Below are 19,584 nucleotides of genomic sequence, written 5' to 3'. Positions count from 1 at the left end.
GTGTCCTTATGGACTACCTTAGAATGTTGAGAATCTGGATATAACTTTAGTATGGTTCATTTTCTATCTCAAAGATTAGTCTTGAGAAACTACTCAGTGGTTGTCAGTGGTTTTTACTGTGGGATGTTTCAGATTTTTATTCTGTCCCGCTTGCTAAAACATCTACATCCCTGGGAACAATCATTGGGCTCTAGAGTTTGGTGTTCTTTAGTGCTCAGCTTCTGATGCAAGATTATTCCAGGAAGTATAGGAGGAACAATTCCAGTGAGTTTTACCAGTTTTAAACAGAAGATGGGAGAAGCTAGGTGTTATGTCCTGAGCCTGTGCAAGCAGGCTCGGGGCATTGCAAACGGTTCCGGCAGGTGCAGGCTGCCCGGGACCAGACAGGCTGTCGCCAGTACTTGTGCGCATGCGCAAGTGCTGGCGTGCCAAAAGTTGCAGATTTACCCGGGGATGGCCTATATAAGAGTTTTGGGCGATGTCGGCGTCTTCTAACTGTAAGCTGAACACATGAATAAAGAGGTTTCTTGAGAACTACAACTGCTTCTCATGTCTTGCCATTTCGTGAAGGACTCAACACTGGAGACGAAGGTGGGATTGCCTTACATCAACAAAAAGGTGTAAGCTTACCCGAGTGAGTCCTGAGCGGCAGGAACAGCGTTGACTCGGCAGCTACCCACCAATCCAGCATGCATTTGGGGGTAGGCTGGCTGATAGACCCTTCCTGATACAAAAATGGCAAAGATTGGAAGGCTTTCAGAATTTGACGTCTCACATCCAGAGAGGTGGGAGTCCTACGCAGCCAGGGTGGAAAACTACCTCAAAGTGAACCAAGTGAGGGAAGAAAGTTTGAAGGCTGCCACCCTGCTGTGCGTTTGTGGTCAAGACGCATTCGAAATCACTGAGAACCTTGCAGCACCTGTTCCTTTAGACTCTGTCAGCTACGCAGATCTAAAAAAGCTACTGAAGGAGCACTTCCAGCCTAAGATGTCCGTCATCGCGTGGCGCCACATCTTCGAGCAGAGGGATCAATGATCCGGAGAATCGGCCAAGGAGTACATCGCCGCATTAAGGAAAGCCGCCAAACATTGCGAGTTCAAGGACCTCGAAGAACGACTGAGGGACAGATTCGTATGCGGGCTAAGGCATCGTGAGTTACAACAGAGACTTTTTGCTAAGGAGGACTTGTCTTTCCAAGATGCCTTGAGAGAGGTCATCGCAGAGGAAGCAGCGGGCGGCACCATCAAGAACATGCGGCCAATCAGGAACAGTCCAGATGCTGCATCTGTGCACCAGGAAGAAGTCCAAAGAAACTCTGAGGAGGATCCGGATGAGGAAGTCGACCGTCTTCACCCCACAAAGGAAGGGAAACAAAAAGGAAGCTCTTCAGCTCTCCCCAAGTGCATCGGCTGTGGAGGTCGCCACAGGAGAACCGACTGCAAGTTCCGCTCCGCTATCTGCAGGGCGTGCGGAAAACAAGGACACATTGCAGCTGTGTGCCTGGGCCGTCTGAAGGTACAACCTCAGGAAGAATTGCGCCTGAAAGGTACCAGGGTCCCCAGCCAGAATAGGGTGGGGTTTTGCGCTTCGCGAAGATGCATCTATAGGACAGGCACACACAAGCCAATTAAGAAAAAGCTGTCACTTAAGGTGAAGCTACAAGGGGTTCCATTAGCTATGGAACTGGATACGGGGTCTGCCCTTTCAATCATTTCCATGCAAACGTTTAGGAAGATTTGTTCCGGTAGTGGAACTCAGGCCAAGCTGAGGCCTTCTGACATTGTGTTAACAGACTCTCAAAACTCCAGAGTGTGTGTTAAGGGGGAGGCCACCCTTAACATACAGTATAAGGATTTTGAAGACCCACTAGACCTATTAGTAGTAGGGGGTGAACGAACGAGTCTCATAGGACTCGATTGGTTTGAGGCCCTGGGAATACACGTCACAGTGCTCAACAGCCTACAAACACTCGACCTACAGGAAGTCTGCAAAGAATTTGCAGATGTTTTCAGCCCCCAGCTGGGCACATTCAAAGGACCCCCTGTGTCCTTAAAGTTAGACCCCACTGTCACTCCCATTAGAATTAAAGCAAGAAGGGTCCCTTTTGCTTTAAAGACTAAAATTGACACTGAGTTGGACAAACTGATCCAACAGGGAATTCTAGAACCTGTTGATTCCAGTCCTTGGGAGACCCCCATTGTCACGCCACTAAAGGCAAATGGGGACATTCGCATTTGTGCTGATTACAAATGCACTCTGAATAAGGCATTGCAGCAACATGCCTATCCTGTTCCTGTGGTCAGTCATATTCTGGCCTCCCTCAAGGGGGGGCGTGTTTTTGCAAAGCTTGACCTAGCTCAAGCATATCAACAGCTGCCTGTTGATGATGATGCTGCTATAGCTCAGACTATTGTGACCCACAGAGGGGCTTTCAAGGTAAAGAGACTTCAATTTGGAGTAAATGTCGCTCCTGGGATTTTCCAAAGCGTAATGGAAAACACACTACGGGGTATACCAGGGGTTTGCCCCTATTTTGATGATGTCTTAATTGCAGGAGACTCCACACACATTCTAGCTGAAAGGCTAAGGGCTGTCCTGTTAAGGTTCAGGAAAACGGGACTCAAACTCAAGAAGGACAAATGTAAAATTGGGGTGCCTTCCACAGAGTTTCTGGGGTTCAAAACTGATGCTGCTGGGATTCACCCTGCTGAATCCAAACTAAAAGCCATTATGCAAGCCCCTAGGCCAAAGTCTAAGGCCGAACTACAGGCTTTCCTGGGCCTTCTGAATTTCTACAATTCCTTTCTTCCACATAAGGCTAGTGTAGCTGAGCCTCTTCACAGGCTATTAGATAAACAGGCAGTGTGGCAGTGGTCACAAACACATGAGGCAAGTTTCAATGAGGTCAAGGCCTTGCTCACTTCTAACAGTGTACTTGCACACTTCAATGAGTCCCTTCCTGTGTGCATCGCTTGTGATGCTTTCCCTTATGGGGTAGGAGCTGTATTGAGCCACCTCAGGTCTGATGGAATTCAGGTTCCTGTTGCATATTATTCCAGGACATTGTCTTCAGCTGAGTGCAACTATGCTCAAATAGACAGGGAGGCCTTAGCTGTTGTTGCTGGAATTAAAAAATTCCATGATTTTTTATATGGTAGGCATTTCACGGTCTTCACTGACCATAAGCCTTTGCTGGGACTGTTTACCACACGTAAACAAACCCCCCAAGGATGCTCAGGTGGTCTATCTTTTTGTCTGCATATGATTTTTCCCTACTTCACAAGCCTGGGAAGGAAATGGGCCATGCCGGTAATAGAAGCTGACCCTGCGCCAGCTATCAATATTCTCTCTATCCAAGCCTTGCCCGAGTCTTCCCTGAATGCCAGGGATGTAGCCGCTGAATCGGGCACAGATCACACACTTTCACGTGTCCTTTCTTGGGTTTTGTCTGGATGGCCTGAGCACTGTCCTAGTCCTGAGTTTCAGAGTTTCTGGTCTAAAAGGAACAAGTTGTCCACCTCTCAGGGTTGTCTGCTTTGGGGAAGCAGAGTTGTCATTCCCTCCTCAATGAGGACTAGGGTCTTAGGTTCCCTCCACAAGGGTCATCCTGGCATTGTACGAATGAAGGCTCTTGCGCGCAGCCACTTGTGGTGGCCTGGCCTAGACAAAGACATTGAAGCTAAGGTGCATGCATGCCACCTTTGTCAACGCTCACGCCCTGAAATGCCCCAAGCTCCTGTGCATAGATGGGAGGAAACACAATCTCCATGGTCTAGGGTGCACATTGACTACGCTGGGCGCTTTCAGGGTCAATTCTTCTTGGTCCTCGTTGACAGCCATTCAAAATGGCTTGAGGTTGTACCTGTCTCATCCACCACTGCTGCAAAGACTATTCAGGTACTGAGGGGGATTTTTGCTGCACACGGGCTCCCAGACATCATTGTGTATGACAACGGCCCTCAATTCACTTCCTCCGAATTCCAAGCTTTCTTGCAGGCTAACATGATTCATCATGCTAACTCTGCACCCTTCCACCCGTCCACCAATGGTATGGCTGAACGCATGGTGCGCATCACCAAGGACGCCTTGAAGAAACTCACTACGGAGACTGGCATCACAGGTAGGCTGACTTCCTCCTTTCTTATCGCACCACACCGTCCACTTCTACAGGGAGAAGCCCAGCTGAACTTCGTTGGGGGTGCAAACTGACTACCAAGCTTGACCGGTTGCATCCGGACAGACTGCCTCCTTCTGTCTCACACCCCAGGGCACCTAGGCAACTTCTTGTGGGTGCCCTGGTTTGGACTCGTAATTATGGGCCTGGTCATACATGGGTCCCCGCATCCATATCCAGGGTCACAGGTCCTCTATCCTACGAGGTATCCCTGGACAACGGTCGTGTCCTGCGTCGGCACATTGACCAACTTCGCCCTAGATGGGACCTTCCCGCTGAGACTCCTGGGTCTTTTCCAGGGGGGGAGGGGGAGCCTTTTGGGCAAAGGGAGGGGCATGGAATTATGCCCATTATCAATGGGGAAGCCACAATCAGCCCATCCCGAGATTCCGCAATTGCTCCCAACAGGAAGTCATGGAGCCCAACTAAAACCCTGGCATCAATGCCTACTCCAGCCAGGGAGTCATCCCGGGGGCATGATCACTTCTCACCCGCATCACTCAGTACTCCAGTCAGAGAGAATACCCTGGAGCATCCCAACAATCCATTCCCTGCAAGAGAGCTGGCACATACTCCTCCTAGTTGGCCTGACTTCAACCCTATCCCTAGAAAGGGGCAAACACACAGGGAGGTGGTCGAGGAACCAAATCACGACTACAACACCTCTGACTCCACTCAGGGGACAACTGAGTTTTGGGACAGTACTGAAACCCACACAAGCCCGGACACAGAACGGGATTCAGGGGACAGACAGCCTCCTGACAGGTCTTGGACGGACCTAGGAGGTTCTACAGAAGCGCCCAACAGTGACAGTCACTTAGAAGGGCCAGAGAGCCTACAGCTAGGCGGGACAACCAGGTCACATAGTGAAAGAAGCCCTGGACTGATGAGCCCGGTGGGCAAGCAAGCAGGCCAGGTATTGGAGCACAGTCTTTGGGAATCACCAAGGCAAAACAAGGGGGACAGGCACGCATCACCCCTCAATCAGAGGGTACTTGGCAAGCACCCTGAACTTAGGAGGTCACAGAGAACAAGGAAATCTCCTAAGTATTTGGAGGATTTTGTAACCCTCTTGGCCAAACAGTGCTAGTAGAAAAGTAGAGCACTGAGGCTGATGGAAGACTAGGAATACCTGGTATTGGGGAGCATGGCACTACACTACAGAAATGAGTTATGTGTTATTATGGTATAAGGAATGGTTTTAGCCTGGGGGGAAAGGGTGTTATGTCCTGAGCCTGTGCAAGCAGGCTCGGGGCATTGCAAATGGTTCCGGCAGGTGCAGGCTGCCCGGGACCAGACAGGCTGTCGCCAGTACTTGTGCGAGTTTTGGGCGTTGTCGGCGTCTTCTAACTGTAAGCTGAACACATGAATAAAGAAGTTTCTTGAGAACTACAACTGCTTCTCGTGTCTTGCCATTTCGCGAAGGACTCAACACTAGGGTCTGCTTTTTATATTAAGAAATCAAGGTCAACTATGTCCTGCTCCTGAAAATGATAGAGTAAATTTTTCAACAGTTTTGTTTTGTTTTAGTTTTTTTTAAGAATACAGATAAATGGATTGGACAAATCCAATTATTTCTGAAAGTAAAACAATTATTGCATTTTAAAAATAATAAAAAGTAAAAAATACAAATGTCCAAGGTATTTTTCTGCACTAATTTAGGAAAGCTTTACAAATAAGAATGTAAAAGCATAAGTAATTTTTGATAATTATTTACAGCATTAATAATAATAGGAATGTTTGCTTACATGGCTTACACTGCTGCAGCCAGGTTACAAGATCGAGAAACTAATAAAATAGACGGAGTAACTACATCATTAACCCAGCAAATTTCTCTAGGAATGACCTCTTGCTCTTTCAAGCCTCATGATGAGGCCGTAAATGGTCACAGGCTTTAATGACCTTGACTGTACACCTCATCAAAAATACAACTATTTGCCTGTTCCACTACGTGCTATGAATGGCTCAATGATGACAAGAAAGGACCAGCATCACGCATAAATGTCTTCAACTTTGCTTCCTCTGGATTTTCTTTGGGGCCAATGCTAGACATACACAAAATAGGAATACTGTTAAGTCCACAGAAGCTGCAGAATAAGAATTAGGATGGAATTTGAAAAATTGGTGTTTAGTAGTTACCATACACCCATCTTTTTTTCCTGGATAGGTTCTCTAGTTCAGTCCTTAGGAGCTCATCTGCCAAAGATCTTGATCATGTAATTAAAAATATCCAGGTTTCTGTGGGTAGTACCAGACTTGCTAATTATCCTGTTCAGTCTGGTTAAATTAGGTGGCTGGTGTGATAACCGTGGCAAAATATAACAGAGATGGGCAGCTGAACATGATCAGAAGAAGTACTTATCATCTGTCTGGGAGAAAGAAATTCTCTGGTCCTGGCCACTAGAGAAAGAGTGTACAAGTGCTTCCTTTTGGAATTTTAGCAATTTTAGAGTTAAATCAATGGTGAGGGGTATCCTGCATTGATACCTGAACCAGACAATGGATTGCGAGGAGGAGGAGAATATCTCCTCTGGTTCAGATTGGAGTCAGGAATCTCAAAATACCTAAAATAGCTGAAATTGTAAAAGACTGCAAAGTATCCTGAATAAAACAAGCTGAAATTAAGCTAAAAAAAAACCCGAAGGAGAGCACTATATCCCAACCTGATAATTTCTTGGAAAATCTCTTTTATCAGTTTGAATGAGAACTACAGGGGTAGCTTTCTATGCATTAAGGGATTTTTTTGGCATTAGTTTTTTTTTTTCTCTGCTGTTTGTGTAAAGTCCTCCCATATGTTGATGTTCAAAGCATTAGAGCATGCAAAATGCCTGAATTAGCCCATCCAGAGTTACTTAAAATGCCCTTCAAAATTTGGGGAACAAGAGAGGAGTAGAATCTCTGAGATTATCTATCCAAAGTGAGAGATGTTTCCTGATTGGAACAAATTTCTGTTTGAGTAATTGAGTAAACAAAAAGTATTTGTTCCAAAACAAGCTTGATGGTCACAGAGCTCATTAAAATGCTGCCTGAATTGCTTTTGCCGTACTGAACCTACAAAATCCAGCTTTCAAAGACATGCTATTCTTCTGAGAGATTTAGCATTCTTTCTCTAAATAGACTCTTAATCACCTTATAAAATAAAGATTTCTTCGTATCAATGGCGAGTTCCAGCTGATAAAAGCCAATATAACAAGTTACAAAAGGGGATCACATGACTCCGGAGACGCTGCAACTATCATAAATGTGAGCCAATTGTCGACCATCTGAATGTACATCACATGACCATGGTATGCTGCAACGGTCATAAGTGTGAAAAATAGTCATAAATCACTTTTTTCCAGTTCTGTTGTAAGTTTGAACAGTCACTAAATGAAATAAATGAAGTTGAGGACTAGCTGTAGGTGAAGAGGCTACTTCCTGATTTTCTTTCAGCATAGTTTTTTTTTCTAGTCAGAACTGGTTCAGAAAGGGATAATGATATATTTAAAAAGTCCACTTTTCAGATTTGTTTTGATAGGGCCAGGATTGTTGGATCTTTTGGTTTTATTTATATATATTTAATAATTTAGTATTTGTTTGATGTGTTTTTTACTCATTTGGGCCTCTGAATTCAGGCTTCAGTGGTTTTTCTGTGTGACTGTTTTCCTGGGAATGATTTATTTACATAATTTATTTTTAGACATTTGGAATCTACGTAGGAGAAGGGTGATGTCTCAATACTTGATTATTATGTTATACAGCATAGTCTAAGTATTAAGTGTGAATATGGGCAAACAGGATTACTTTCAGGAGGTATACCACCTGTTATGTCCCGAGCCTTGCAAACGGCTCGGGGCGTTTGCAGGCAGTCCCGGGCAGGTGCAAAGCTGCCTGGGACCAGACAGGCTGTCGCCAGCACCGTGCGCATGCGCGGGTGCTGGCGCGGGAAAAGTATGGCATTGACCCGGGAAATGCCTATATAAGAAGCTGGGAGGTTTGGGGAGCTGCTGAAGCCATCTACTTGTGAGCTGAACACAGAATAAAGAAAACTGAAAACTACAACTGCTTCTCGTGTCTTGCTTTCCGCGAGGGACTCAACACTGGTGACGAAGGTGGGATGCCTTACATCACCTGGAAAGGAAGAAGTGTAAGCTTACCCAAGTGAGTCCTGAGCGGCGGAACGGCGTTGACTCGGCAGCTACTCGCCAATCCAGTGCGCATTCGGGGGTAGGCTGGCTGATAGACCCGTCTCCTGAAGATGGCAAAGGTTGGAAGGCTTTCGGAGTTCGACGTCTCACATCCAGAGCGGTGGGAGTCCTACGTAGCCAGGGTGGAGAACTACTTCAAGGCAAACCAAGTGAGGGAAGAGAGCTTGAAGGCTGCCACCCTGCTTTGTGTCTGCGGTCAAGACGCCTTCGAAATCGCAGAGAACCTTGCAGCACCTGTCCCATTAGAGTCTGTCAGCTACGCAGATCTAAAGAAGCTATTGAAGGAGCACTTCCAGCCCAAGATGTCTGTCATCACATGGCGCCACACCTTCGAGCAGAGGGATCAACGATCCGGAGAGTCGGCCAAAGAATACATCGCCGCATTTAGGAAGGCCGCCAAGCACTGCGAGTTCAAGGACCTCGAAGAACGACTGAGGGACCGATTCGTGTGCGGCTTAAGGCATCGAGATCTACAACAGAGGCTTTTCGCCAAAGAAGAACTGTCCTTCCAAGATGCCTTAAGAGAGGTCACCGCAGAAGAAGCAGCGGGCGGCGCCGTCAAAAACATGCGGCCGATCAGGAACAGTCCAGATGTTGCATCCGTGCACCAGGACGACGTCCAAGGAAACTCCGAGGAGGATCCGGACGAGGAAGTCGACCGTCTCCACCCCACGAAGGAAGGAAATCAGAAGGGAAGCTCTTCAGCCCCATTCAAGTGCATCGGCTGTGGAGGTCGCCACAGGAGAACCGACTGCAAGTTCCGCTCCGCTATCTGCCGGGCGTGTGGGAAACAAGGACATATTGCAGCTGTGTGTCTGGGCCGACGAAAGGTACAACCTCAGGAAGAACTGCGCCTGAAAGGTACCAGGGTCCCCAGTCAGAATAGGGTAGGTTTTTGCGCTTTGCGAAGAAGCATCTTCAGGACAGGCACACACAAGCCCATCAAAAAAAAGCTGTCACTCAAGGTGAAGCTACAAGGGGTGCCATTAACTATGGAACTAGACACAGGGTCTGCCCTTTCAATCATCTCCTTGCATACATTTAGGAAGATTTGTTCCGGTAGTGGAACTCAGGCCAAGTTAATGCCTTCTGACATTGTGTTAACAGATTTTCAAAATTCAAGAGTGTGTGTTAAGGGGGAGGCCACCCTTAACGTGCAATACAAGAGTTTTGAAGGTCCACTAGACTTATTAGTAGTAGGGGGTGAATGAACGAGTCTCATAGGACTCGATTGGTTTGAGGCCCTGGGGATACACGTCACAGGACTCAACAGCTTACAAACACTCGACCTACAGGAAGTCTGCAAAGAATTTGCAGATGTTTTCAGCCCCCAGCTGGGCACATTCAAAGGACCCCCTGTGTCCTTAAAGCTAGACCCCACTGTCACTCCCATTAGAATTAAAGCAAGAAGGGTCCCTTTTGCTTTAAAGAGTAAAATTGACACTGAGTTAGACAAACTGATCCAACAGGGAATTCTAGAACCTGTTGATTCCAGTCCTTGGGAGACCCCCATTGTCACGCCTCTAAAGGCAAATGGGGACATTCGCATTTGTGCTGATTACAAATGCACTCTTAATAAGGCATTGCAGCAACATGCCTATCCTGTTCCTGTGGTCAGTCATATTCTGGCCTCCCTCAAGGGGGGGCGCGTTTTTGCAAAGCTTGACCTAGCTCAAGCATATCAACAGCTGCCTGTTGATGATGATGCTGCTATAGCTCAGACTATTGTGACCCACAGGGGAGCCTTTAAGGTAAAAAGGCTCCAGTTTGGAGTGAATGTCGCTCCTGGGATTTTCCAAAGCGTAATGGAAAACACACTATGGGGCATACCGGGGGTTTGCCCCTACTTTGATGATGTCTTAATTGCAGGAGACTCCACACACATTCTAGCTGAAAGGCTAAGGGCTGTTCTGTTAAGATTCAGGAAAACAGGCCTCAAGCTCAAAAGAGACAAATGCAAAATTGGGGTGCCTTCTACTGAATTTCTGGGATTCAAAATTGATGCTGCTGGGATTCACCCTGCTGAATCCAAACTAACTGCCATTTTAGAAGCACCTAGGCCAAAGTCTAAGGCCGAACTTCAGGCCTTTCTGGGCCTCCTGAATTTCTACAATTCCTTTCTTCCACATAAAGCTAGTGTAGCTGAGCCTCTTCACAGGCTATTAGACAAACAAGCAGTGTGGCAATGGTCACAAACACATGAGGCTAGTTTCAATGAGGTCAAGGCCTTACTCACTTCTAACAGTGTACTTGCACACTTCAATGTGTCCCTTCCTGTGTGCATCGCTTGTGATGCTTCCCCTTACGAGGTAGGAGCTGTCCTGAGCCACCTCAGGTCTGATGGAACTCAGGTTCCTGTTGCATATTACTCCAGAACACTGTCTTCTGCTGAGCGCAACTACGCTCAGATAGACAGGGAGGCTCTGGCTGTTGTTGCTGGAATTAAAAAATTCCATGATTTCTTGTATGGCAGGCATTTCACGGTCTTCACTGACCATAAGCCTCTGCTGGGACTGTTTACCACACGTAAACAAACTCCCCAAATCATTTCCCCTAGAATGCTTAGGTGGTCTATTTTTCTGTCTGCATATGATTTTTCCTTACTCCACAAGCCTGGGAAAGAAATGGGCCATGCTGATGGCCTCAGTAGATTGCCCCTGCCAGTAGTAGAAGCTGACCCTGCGCCAGCTGTCAACATTCTATCCATCCAGGCCTTGCCCGAGTCCCCTCTGAATGCCAGGGATGTCGCCACTGAAACAGGCACAGATCACACACTTTCACGTGTCCTTTCTTGGGTTTTGTCTGGATGGCCTGAGCACTGCCCTAGTCCTGAGTTTCAGAGTTTCTGGTCCAAAAGGAACGAGTTGTCCACTTCTCAGGGTTGTCTGCTTTGGGGAAACAGAGTTGTCATTCCCACCTCAATGAGGACTAGGATCTTAGAGTCCCTCCACGAGGGTCATCCTGGCATTGTTCGCATGAAGGCCCTTGCGCGCAGCCACTTGTGGTGGCCTGGTTTAGATTGAAGCTAAGGTGCATGCTTGCCACCTGTGCCAGCGCTCTCGCCCAGAGATGCTCCAAGCTCCTGTGCATAGATCGGAGGATACACAGTCCCCATGGTCTAGGGTGCACATTGACTACGCTGGGCCCTTTCAGGGCCAGTTCTTCTTGGTCCTCGTTGACAGTCATTCAAAATGGCTTGAGGTTGTACCTGTCTCATCCACCACCACTGCAAAGACTATTCAGGTAGTGAGGGGGATTTTTGCTGCACACGGGCTCCCAGACGTCATCGTCTCTGACAATGGCCCTCAATTTATTTCCTCCGAATTCCAAGCTTTCTTACAGGCTAACATGATTTGTCATGCCACGTCTGCACCCTTCCACCCGTCCACCAACGGTATGGCTGAACACATGGTCCGCATCACAAAGGACGCCTTGAAAAGACTCACCTATGGGGACTGGCATCACAGGTTGGCTGACTTTCTCCTTTCTTACCGCACCACACCGTTCACTTCTACAGGGAGAAGCCCAGCTGAACTTCGCTGGGGGCGCAAACTTACTACGAAGCTTGACCGGTTGCATCCGGACAGACTGCCTTCATCTACCTCACATCCTAGGGCACCTAGACAACTACTTGTGGGTGCCCCGGTTTGGACTCGCAATTACGGGCCTGGTCATACATGGGTCCCCGCTTCTATTTCCAGGGTCACAGGTCCTCTCTCCTACGAGGTAGCCCTGGACAACGGTCGTGTCCTGCGTCGGCACATCGACCAACTCCGCCCTAGGCGGGACCTTTCAGATGAGACTCCTGGGTCTTTTCCGGGGGGGAGGGGGACCCTTTGGAGCAAAGGGAAGGGCACGAGTTGCTGCCCATCTCCACTGATGGAGCCACTGACGGCCCATTTCAAGCTTCCGCAAGTGCTCCGAACAGGAATTCATGGAGCTTACCCACACAACAGGCACTCACGCCTACTCCAGCCAGGGAGTCACCCCGGGGGCATACTCACTTTCCAAACACATCACACAGCACTCCAGTCACGGAGGATACCTGGGAGCATCCCAACAAATCATTCCCCGCAAGAGAGCTGGCACACAATCCCCAGAGTTGGCCTGACCTTACCCCAAATCCTACAGGGGATCAAACATACAGGGAGGTGGTCGAGGAACCAAGTCCCGACTACAACACCTCTAGCCCAAATCAGGAAGTAACTGAATTTTGGGAAGGTACAGAATCCCACACAAGCCCGGATACAGAACGGGACTTAAGGGATGGACAACCCTCTGACAGGTCTTGGTTGGACTTAGGAGGGTCTGCAGAAACGCCCAGCAGTGGCTATCACTTCAAGGGGCCTGAGGGCCTACAGCTAGGCAGGTCAACCAGGTCACAAAGTGACAGAAGCCCTGGCCTGACGAGCCCGGTGGGCGAGCAAGCAGGCCAGGCATCAGGGCAAAGTCCTTGGAAGGCACCAAGGCATGATAAGGGGAACAGGCTCTTGTCACCCCTCAGTCAGGGAACACCTGTCAGAAACCCAGAACTGAGAAGGTCACAGAGAGCAAGGAAATCTCCTAAATACTTAGAAGATTACATAACATTGCTGGCTAAACAAAAGCCAGGTAACGATAGGAGCACTGAGAAGCAGAACACTGCATAAAATAAATGATTATATGTTGGTAGTAGTTTTAGCCCGGGGGAAAGGGGTGTTATGTCCCGAGCCTTGCAAACGGCTCGGGGCATTTGCAGGCAGTCCCGGGCAGGTGCAAAGCTGCCCGGGACCAGACAGGCTGTCGCCAGCGCCGTGCGCATGCGCGGGTGCTGGCGCGGGAAAAGTATCGCATTGACCCGGGAAATGCCTATATAAGAAGCTGGGAGGTTTTGGGAGCTGCTGAAGCCATCTACTTGTGAGCTGAACACAGAATAAAGAAAACTGAGAACTACAACTGCTTCTCGTGTCTTGCTTTCCGTGAGGGACTCAACACCACCCATGTTCCATGAGTGTGTTTGTGTATGTTTTAAATGTAATGCAGAAAGTATTAAAAGTACAGGAATACTTGTTAATGGTCCCAAAAATGTAAATTAAGACCTCTTTAATTTGAATCACCAAACTGTGAGTAACTCTCATATAAAGAAGAGATAAAGCAGTTTTATCTTTAGCTGGATCATAAGAACCCATCGAGGGGAAAAAAGACAATTTCAGGGGGAAAGCCCCCATGTGCCTATTTAACAGTACAAAATGTATACAGGTACACAGAAAAATATGCAGATTCATGAGTTTATAACCTTGTAAACTGTTTTGTGAGGGCATATTGTCTTGAAAATCAAGTTAAAATGTTTTGACAAACAAGTAAACCAACAATGGGCCTTACTCCCTAGGTGCATTGGCATAGGTTTGCAACTTCCACAAGACTGTTCTCAGTTGGCACGTACAAAATTGCAGTGAATCTCTAAGCTGTCTTGTCTTGAAGAAAAACAACAACCCAATTCAACTTAAAAAAAAAAAAGCTTTAGAAAGCACTGAAGATATTACTAAACCGTCAGATGTTATTGTTTGTGGGAAATGACTTATCCCCCCCCCCCCAACTGAGATTAAGAAGAAAATATTGCAGCTAGAAAACAGGGTAGGCGAAATTGATTTCATTTAACAATAACCTTCCAGCCTCACTTCACATCTTACTCAAATATCCTTTGTAGCTAATTATAGTGGGATCTGAAATAAAGCACTTCTAGGCTGAAGGGTTTTAGAAGTCATCAAAATTATCCAATGCTCAATGGACCAAAAATTCTATAAATTATTATCTTGCACTCCTTCGCATGCCTGTCTACAATTTAGCATCTATGGAATTGTGAGGGCTAAACACATGTATCATCAAATGCTCTACTGATAGGCAGAAGTTTTAATGGTAGCAGAGGAAATCAATCATATCTAAATTCATTTTTCTTTTCACTTTGAATTAAAAACAAGATAATAAGCATGTAATTTGTTCTTTAGGGTTTTTTTCTTCTTCTTTGCTATCTTGGGGGGAACTATTTGCATGATATAATCTACTCCACAGAAACAAATGTAACTAGAATGTTCAAAAAATGGCAAGTTCCTGCTACAAAGAATTTGGCAATATTGTTGTTGATTTGCCCTATTATCCAGATTACTTAGAAAGACACTCCTTTTCATGTCAAAGGCCTTGGAATTCATAATGTTGAGAGCCAGCCTGGAGTAGATTCTTCACTGATTTGATTTTTAGGGGGGAATCATATTCCTTCACATTTCTCCCTAATATCAGGGAGATATCAAGACTCTTTTTTCTGCTATGTATTCAAAATGGACTGTGATTAATATGTATGTGTGTTTGTGTCTCTCTGTGTGTGTGTGTGCATACATATACACATATGCTGTATAGGTATATATGCGGCATACGCACTGTATATCTGTATGTACATGTATGGAGATAGATAGATAGATAGATAGATAGATAGATAGATAGATAGATAGATAGATAGATAGATAGATAGATAGATAGATAGAGGGCTTTTTTTCTCATAGAATGGAGTTCTGGCACCTTTTTTGGATGGAACCTTGTAGGGTAGGCAAGGTGAGTTGTATGACGTGTGTGAGTTCCGGCACCTTTTTTTTTTTTTTTTTAGAAAAAGAACACTGGATAGATAGATAGATGTTCTTTTGAGAATGGGCATCAGAAATACATTTTAATGTCTGCCAGTGTGTACACAGAAAAAGTGACAATAAAGTTATCTTATCTTAATACCAAGTACCTCACAGGAGAGATTATGCTGAAGAGAAAAGTTGTGGTGTTTAGTCCTTAGTCAATCACCTTTCTCAATAGTACTTAGTGCTTATTGTTTCTTTAAAAATAATAAAGAAATATTATTTAATGTCAAAGTCAAAAAAGTAAAAAATGTAGACAATATTCTGAAGAATATATGAGATTTGAATTAAATTAACTTTTTTTAATCATTTACAAATGTTGCATAAAGATATGAAGGAGAGATTTGAGGATCATCTTAATTTTAGGTAATACATCCATTATGAAATGAAAAAATATGGAAAGATGTTTCATAGAAGACACACTTATTAAATTGCAAAATGATGTTGAACTGAAGCCATAATTTCAAAACTGATATCAGAATTTTGACACCATTTTGAACTGTATCTTTAACTTTTAATACAACAAAGTAATCATCTGTAAATTGTTGAATATGGCAATTTATGACTTTTGCTTATGGAGATGAAACCTAATATTGAAATATTAATAGATCTCCACCAAGCCTATCCACCACATAAAGTATTAAAATATTAAATTACTTACAGTTATTGTAACTATATTTGTAACTATAACTATAATTTAATTGTATGTATTTGTGATTGTTTGCAAAAAATAATACATGTACAATTTATTTCACATAGACGCAAGACAGGGGATGTTATGAAAAACTTGGTACTACTAAGGAGGCAATGATCCAAAAACAAAAGTCTGAGAAATGCTGATCAGCCCCAGCTAGTCTGGTTAATTATCACTGGTAGTGAGAGATAGAGTTTAGCACATTTAGAAGCTACCAGGTCGTCTCTCTCTTTAGAATACTGATGACTTTAAACCATTGCCAGTCTTAAAGTAGTCTGCCTTCCAGAGGTTCATACACATCTGATTCCCAAGCCCACAGTTTTATCACCAAAACTGCATTGAAGTAGGCTGCTGCCTTATTTACATATCCATCCATCTTTGTGGGTATGGCTCATAGAACAAAGACAGCAGATTAAGAATTATGAGTCTGACTAACGAAATACCTGAATGGAAGGGGTGGACCAGAATGCAGATGTCCTTGGGCCTTTGCATTTTATTCTTTTACCCTTGGCTTACATAAGTCAGTGACCAAAATGCATATATTAGAATAATCTTTGTTAAGTCATAAGGAAAAATGTATAACTTGGGAGTAATGGGAGTTATAGCAATAATGTTGAAATGTTATTTAAAGGCTTATTTTCAATAGCATAAAGAAGACACAACCAGACAAGATAAAATTATCCAGTGGAGGTTTAGACTGGAACTACCCTGCTCCTTTGTGCATTAAAGATCCAACTTGCTCAGAGCATCAGCATGCCAAAATGCATGGGCTTATGTGGTGCCAAAAAGCATCAGAGTGGATAGCAGAAGACTGCCAAAGAAGCAGGATTCAGAGTACTTTCATATACTCCAGCTGGAAAAAGATAGGATGTATATGGCTTTCTCCCCCTTTGAATTTTGAATAGCCTCTTCTACATGCCATAAGTCTCTCTCTTCATTCGTTGTCTGATAGCCACATGAATCCATTCTTTAAAAATGCATGTAACTGGCAATGCTACCTTAACTGTCCTTTCCCCACTGGTAACTCTGCTGGGATTTACAGCTTTCATGCTGCTAAATGACACCTTTTTACCTGGAAGCTCAACTTCACCTTTTAAAAGAATTTTCCATGGTTTTTGTCCAATTGACATTTACAACCTGTTCTCATTAGGGATAAACAAAGTGCAGAACATATACAAACTGACAGTGGAAACTGATGGATTCCAAAATATGGGTTGTTTTCTTACCTGGTGTTTTTGGCTGTTGCTTGGGAGGTCCTGCATCTCAGCTGTGAATCAAGAAAAGATGCTGACAGAAGCAGTCCTTTGGGGGGGGGGGAAGAGACAAACTAACATATTGCAATCAATTTCGTTCAGCCAAAGATATACTTGATTTTTTTTACCTCCTCAAGAAACATTACTGAACTGTATTGTTGATATACAGCTATGCGTGACAAAAAGTGGACAAAAATGTTATGCGTTGGTATTATACATACCATTACTGTAGGTGTATGACATCACAAAGAATTTTGCTAATCTTTCCTTTATTTAAGATTTATAGATGATTTGTTTCCCATATTCCCCAGTTGATATATGTGGATTTTTTATAGGTTTTCGGTATGTCAAGGGAGAACTTTCGAAATGACTCAACATTTTCTAAGTATAATAGCAAGTTCCTCCACTGTTGACATCATAATTAGAAGATCATCAAAGTATGGCATAACTCCTGAGATTCCAGAAACTAGAACTTTTGTGGAAGTTTATCAAAAATAATTCAGGAGCCATGTAGATTTGACCTCTGAAGATATTTAGCTCAGAATGCTCAATCAATGGTGAGTGATGATAGTTGCTGATACATTTGGACTAGATCCAACTTTGCAAAGACTTTTACCCTGGAACAACATAAAGCAGTTGATTGATTGAATGCACTGGGTGTAAACGCTGTTTAAATATATTATTTATAATATATTGATGATCTCTCCACAGCCTCACCTTTCCATTAGGTCTTAAATATCATTGTGGTGTTTGTTTTTAATCCTATGTTCACTACCCACACTTCCAATTTATGAGATGGGTGGCTGTATCAATTGACGTAAAAATGAAATAAATGATGGGTGAATTTCAGTAGGCCTTTGTTCAAGATCTCCTTGTTTAAGCACATTTCTGGGGTTCATGCACATTGAAATAATGGAATGATCACATTTTATAAACTCTTAGTTCCTCATAGAAAGCATTTGGAAATGTATTATTTTTTGTAATATGACTAATAACAATGATGGGCACTCCTCAGACACTGATTCTTAGTAGTAAGAACCAGTTCTTTCTTACAATGGTTTGTTTGTTTTTTTAGTTCTTTCTGCTGATTGGAAGCTTCCCTTGGAATCATCTGCATTATCCTGATATAAATGGTATTTATAATGATGTGGCAGCTACTTACCTTAATTATCCAATGAAAAATTGGTGTGAAAGTTGGTGATGCTGAAACTCCTTTGTTTCAGTTCTTTAGTTCCATACTACTGCATCTTGCTCAATGGTACTTTCTTTCTTAGAAATCCTGCATACCACATTCTTGAATTTGTACACCAAATGCTGATTCTACCCTAAAGTCTGGACAAGGATTGATGAGTCTGAGTTGATCTGCAACTATGGTAGCAAAACATTTCCTATATTAATAACTGAACTTTTTACCTTGAATTTTAAGGCATGATTTTTTTTTTGTAAATTAGCAATCCTGAAGACTCAGATTAATTATTTATATTACAATTTACTCATTAGGCAATTTCTAATCATCAGCAAACCTTCTCATTTATATAACCTGAATACTTTTTAAAGAATATTTTATTATAATTTCAAAATGTACACAGAAAACAGAAACAAATTTAAAAAACAGCAGTGTATACCAGTCAGCATATATAGTAATGTAATTGTTAAATTATATTCCCTAAATAAACAGATATTAGCAGTTAAAAGACCTTCTGAGAAATTGAAAAATTACCTCTCTTTAACCCAATCCTTGATGTTCAGTGTAGCTGTATTTTTTCCAGTCTCACAATATTATTCTCTTAGATATTCTCCATGCCTGGTATAACCAAAGTTCCTTAAAAATAATAAAATTCCAGAACCCCTTATTATCATTTAAAATAGTATTCACATATTTAATGTGAACATATTTAACCATGAATTTATTTATATGAGATATTTCAAAAGATAACCACAATAACATACAAGGCCAAATATCTTGGGTTAACCCTCAAATTTCTTACCCTGCCAACAGGGTAAGAATGCATCCCTTCTGATGCATTCTTTGGGATGTCCAATAAACCTGCAATAATAAAAATACTTTTCATGGATTAATTCCAATGTTAAATTAAAAACATACAGCATTTAAAAGACTTGCATCCACTGATGTTCCATTATTGGATACTTTAACTCTTATTTCATAATGAAGTGGCTTTTGAAATCAAATCAATCTGATATCTATATAAGAAACTTTTAAATATCTTTAAAGTTGAAATTTCCTACATTCAAATCATAAACTTTGTTGGAATATGTCCTTGTAAACCACATACAGTGTATATATAAGATTATCCCTTCCCATGTCTTTTAAAACATCTCTAAAATTGCACAATTGGGACACACTGTGGATCTCTGTTATATAAGCAGCAATAACTTCCCCAGTACACCAGACTCCTTTGTGAAATTTAAATCTCAGTAAGTAATAGTAATAGTAGTAAAGTTGGAAGGGACCTTGGAGGTCATCTAGTCCAACCCCCCGCTCGGGCAGGAAACCCTACACCATTTCGGACAAATGGCTGTCCAGTCTCTTCTTAAAAACTTCCAGTGTTGGAGCATTTACTGCTTCTGGAGGCAAGCTGTTCCACTGATTAATTGTTCTCAC

At 43.6% G+C, this 19,584-nt stretch overlaps 1 long non-coding RNA gene across 1 annotated transcript in view; it reads right to left on the bottom strand.

The window, feature by feature from the left end:
• LOC120317604 overlaps nucleotides 1–19,584 on the bottom strand; it is a 67,173-nt gene that overhangs the window by 24,863 nt on the left and 22,726 nt on the right. The window contains exons 2-4 of the long non-coding RNA XR_005559277.1: nucleotides 18,682–18,783; nucleotides 18,124–18,293; nucleotides 16,935–16,975 (exon numbers count right to left, since the gene is read on the bottom strand). This is a non-coding gene — a long non-coding RNA (uncharacterized LOC120317604). The remainder of the gene's footprint in view (nucleotides 1–16,934; nucleotides 16,976–18,123; nucleotides 18,294–18,681; nucleotides 18,784–19,584) is intronic.

Source organism: Crotalus tigris, unplaced genomic scaffold (assembly GCF_016545835.1).
Source record: "Crotalus tigris isolate CLP2741 ecotype Arizona unplaced genomic scaffold, ASM1654583v1 scf7180000019740.931981, whole genome shotgun sequence".
In the NCBI taxonomy this organism is placed as follows: Eukaryota; Metazoa; Chordata; class Lepidosauria; order Squamata; family Viperidae; genus Crotalus; species Crotalus tigris.
This window is presented reverse-complemented; position numbering and strand designations above follow the sequence as displayed.